Source organism: Glossina fuscipes, unplaced genomic scaffold (assembly GCF_014805625.2).
Source record: "Glossina fuscipes isolate IAEA_lab_2018 unplaced genomic scaffold, Yale_Gfus_2 62, whole genome shotgun sequence".
Lineage (NCBI taxonomy): Eukaryota > Metazoa > Arthropoda > Insecta > Diptera > Glossinidae > Glossina > Glossina fuscipes.
Genome location: NW_023998434.1, coordinates 183,015 through 187,283, shown reverse-complemented (window position 1 = coordinate 187,283; position 4,269 = coordinate 183,015). Strand labels below are relative to the sequence as shown.

The 4,269-nt window shown below is 33.1% G+C and overlaps 1 protein-coding gene across 4 annotated transcripts in view; it reads right to left on the bottom strand.

Moving 5' to 3' along the window:
• The window catches only part of LOC119638034 (peripheral plasma membrane protein CASK), a 122,502-nt gene extending 118,970 nt beyond the window's left edge, over positions 1–3,532 (bottom strand). For all 4 annotated transcript variants that reach the window (XM_038034607.1, XM_038034613.1, XM_038034611.1 and 1 more), the window contains exon 1: positions 3,492–3,532. The gene's annotated coding sequence lies outside the window, so the exon portion shown is untranslated. The remainder of the gene's footprint in view (positions 1–3,491) is intronic.
• Positions 3,533–4,269: the final 737 nt, after the last annotated feature.

Below are 4,269 nucleotides of genomic sequence, written 5' to 3'. Positions count from 1 at the left end.
ACGAATGAAAACAAAGCGTCAAATATGTTACATTTTCCATCAGACCAAGATCTTGAACAAAATTCTCGCTTCTTCTTTTGCCCGTTCTCGATGGTTGCATTGTCATGTTTACAAAAATGATGCGAGAAAATTTAAATGAGAAATATATATCCCAAAAATTCAATACAAAAATGTACATGGCCGCCTAATTCAACGTTCCCGAATCAAGAAAACGCATTACAATATTTGTGGTACCTTGTCTAGAAGTCGAAATTCGCGAACAGAAAATTAGAGTGAACTAGATTTGGTTCCTCTGTCCTAATTTTTAATTAACGTAAAAATTTGGAGTCGAATCAATCTTGTTCGTGCTGTCTGCATCTTCTCTATTATCAAAGAACTAATCGTAATATAAAAAAATGGTACTTTGCATGTGTATGGGTATGACAATCAAAGCTGAAAGATGAACGAAAGGTTCACCACAACACACAATCCATAGCAAATGTTAGTCTAAAATTTGTTAACAGTTTGGCTGATATGTGGAAATATTTCGAAAATAGACAAAGGTTACTGTCATTAGCATATATTTATCTAAAACCTGATACATCCTACACGCAGTCAAGAAGTTAGTGTAAAGTGGAACAACGATCAGCTTAAAATTTACATTTTACAAAATGTGCTGCAATTCTAATGCATTGGTCCGAGGTGATGATCATCAAACATTCGACTTAATGCGAATACATTTTTTTTACTTCTCTTAATGATTATACCCTACACCACTTGTGGTACAGTGTATATTAAATATTAAATTGGTGCAGTCGTATGTAACACGCAGAGCGGCTTGAATTAGACCCAGCGATTATTATACCGATCGATTCGGAATCATAATCTGAATTAATCTAGGCCTGTATGTCCGTCTGATGACTATTTATGCATTTTTTCGTTCAAGCTGCAGGCCGGAATATTTAAAATGTTTTAATAAAATTTAATGCACAGACGCACTTTGGCCCAAGGACGAACGCGTTTCGGATCGGTTCACTTTCTCGACCCCATCTCATATAAAGCTCTATTCTGAAAAGTCGTTATGTGGAAAAAGCGGTTAAACAATAATGATTTTTGAACCCTCTTTCATAAAACCATGCCTACGGAAGCTAGAGCTTTATATGGTAGAAAGGTTAAATTTTCAATATTTCATGACAAATATTAACCGGCAAAAAATGCGCCTTGCCGAATTTGCACGACATAAGGCTGTTTATTTGTTGGATAACACAGAAGGATTCTTGGCCCCACTCCATATAAGATATCTCATGAGCAGTAAGCTCTTCGGAAAAAGGCTTAATTAAAGATAGGGAATTTGGATCATATAGGTCTATATTTTTTGAACCTAACATATATGAGCGCTATCAATGTAACGTTCCAATATGCGGGCTTTCATGAAAATTATAGCGTTCTATGAAAATAATGTGTGCTTTTTCGAAGTATTGTAGGGGATACAATGGTCGGCGCTACCCTACTATAATGTTCTTATTGGTTTGAAAATAACTAAGCTAGGGGCACTAACACTGTTATGGGAACGTTACGAGATTTTGCCAAGAGCCATTTAAGGATTGACACTTTCGAAATTCAATATGGATTTTTAACTAAAGACATCTGTATTTTGGGTCCCTGCAATTATTGATCACTTTGTTAAATTCTTCTAAAAACCAATAGCATTCGTTAATTACATTGCGAGAACTATCGTTTAATTACAAACGAATATTGGTGAATTAAATACGTAGAAAAGACTTTAGGTCCAATATGAAGCATCAAGCATCATATTTCATAAATTTTGTAAACCAAACTTCCTCCGATCCGGTTTCTGCGAAGCTACACTAAAACTGTTCGATATTCGCAATACTGGTAACTTCACAATATTTAAAAATACAAACGTTTAGATTTTTATTATGCACTGCCTTAATAAGAAAATTTTGTTCAGATCTTAACTACGATTTTAACACTATTGCATTATGGAAAATAGTACGTCACGCCTTAAGCGGTGAGTAGAAGCATGTTAGCGAATAGCGAGATTAAAATTGGACTTTTTATTAAGTATTTTTCTCAACAAATTAAATTTTGCAAACTAAGCTCTTTCGCAGGCCCTACGGTATACTAAGCCACGTTGTTAGAGGCCTGTAGATAAGAAATTTAATTGTTTTAGTTTAATTCAAAACTACATTCACAAACGAATAATAAAATCCTTGAGAACGCGTGATCATGTCAAACATACGACGACCTATCTTTACAAAGGTAATCTAGAAAGAAGTCTTGAATTTTTTTAAGCAAGAAAGCGCGGATACTTACTAGCTTCCTAAAGGCCAATCTGTTGCATCGTTACTTTTCGCTTTCCACAGAACACTTATGCTCTCATTCTCTTCACTGGAAGAGTATGATTGCATTACAACTCTAATTGATATACAGAAACTTTCACTCAAATACTTAGTATTTTTTTATTTATTTATTTTTTTTTTTTGACAGAATCCTTAAAATATTGCATTTTAAATCCTTGACTATGCGGTAGATTTCTAATCCCACGCACATATTTTCTAATCTCCGCAATTTTACTTGACCTTGGCAACCCTTAAAACATTTGGTGGGAGAGAAAAATTTTGTGTTAAGAGCTAATTTTAAATTTAAAGAGATATCAAAGAGAAATGCAGCCACCGTTCCAATAAGGAATCACTAAAATTCATCAAATGAGATGAATATTGAAATTCCTTTTGATACCTTGCGATACTGTTGCCGTTAAATCCTTTTAGTTCTAATGTTTGGTTTTATTTATATACATATATATACATATATATATATGTATATATTTTTTTTTTTTGTCGCCGTCTCTGCTTCTTCTTATTTTTTTTTTTTTTTTTGCACATCACTAATACACAAACATGGGCGGATGCCTTAATTAATACACAAGATAGCGTAACTAAAATTACAACAACACAATGAAATTCATTTGGAAACCATTAGTTAAGGATTGCTTATAGCTCTACACCGCACGGCAAATGTAATAAACATACAGAAGAACACATACCATCGCATAGTACAACATCGAACTGCCTATCCCAATATCCCCATCTAATCAGATGTTATAGTGATTGTTTTTAAAACTTAGGCTATGTAGTAAACTTTTCCGTACGCTAAGGGCGGTGACGTTGGATCCTTGATGATGCTTTACAATACACATATATATATATATATATATATATATATATGCACGTAGAGTACTTTATAATCCATTGCACATTACTATAGTTGATGGTGTTGAGATGCTGCTATAGTATATGTTGTCTACCTAACTGTCTGTCTGCCCGTTTACCTTGCAACTTATACACGTTTCCTATATAAGTAATAACAGTCAATGGGTAACGGTTTCTATCCCTGCCTCTCTTTAGACAACTTGTTCAGTAATCCTTAAGAAATTACCTTTCGCGAGAGCATTTCTATTTCTCTTCTCTTCACATCCCAATGTAACTCACCCCGCATTAAAAATTGATTAATTCTTTCCTTTTTTCTCACATTTTTCACAAATATTTTAAAAATCTATTAATGAAATTTTTCGCGTTTACTTTTTCCTTTTGCACTCATTTAACTTTCATTTAATTGCACTGTGTATCTTGTGGTTAAATTGTGAATAAACAAAAAAAAAGTGTTTTTTTTTTTGCTTTCTCAATAGTTTTGTTTACACATAAAAAAAAAAAAAAACAAAACTCTCGACCGTGAACAACAAATTTGTATAAAGTATTTACGAGCCACTGTCTGTGTGAAAACTATTTTCGTGTAATATGAACTTTACAATAGTAAAGCCAGTATCACACATCTACGGACGTCATATGGTCGAGAGTGGTGTAAACTTCTTTTGATAAAGCACATCAACCCGACAAAAACGCAAGCGATGTGCTTGATATTATTTTCATATAATAATTTCTATATTTCATCTCATAAATCAATCTCTCAAACGATTTCATTTATCTCTTATTTATAGAATATTTAATCCAACACAAATAATTGACATTTCTAGCTTTAGCTAGTGCTATAGATCTTATAAAAGCATTGTTTGCAATAAGTTAGTTAGTGACGTGTTATTGTATGTGACAATACCTAACATTATGAAAGTGTAAATACATCTTTGAAATTTTTGATCTGGGATATTTTTCATGGTCGGGGAAATTTAATACGGTATAGCCAAAGTGAAATTTTATTGAGTTAAAAGTGCTGAGATGCCAAGTACCTGAATGCATTCTCTGGGAATTTTTT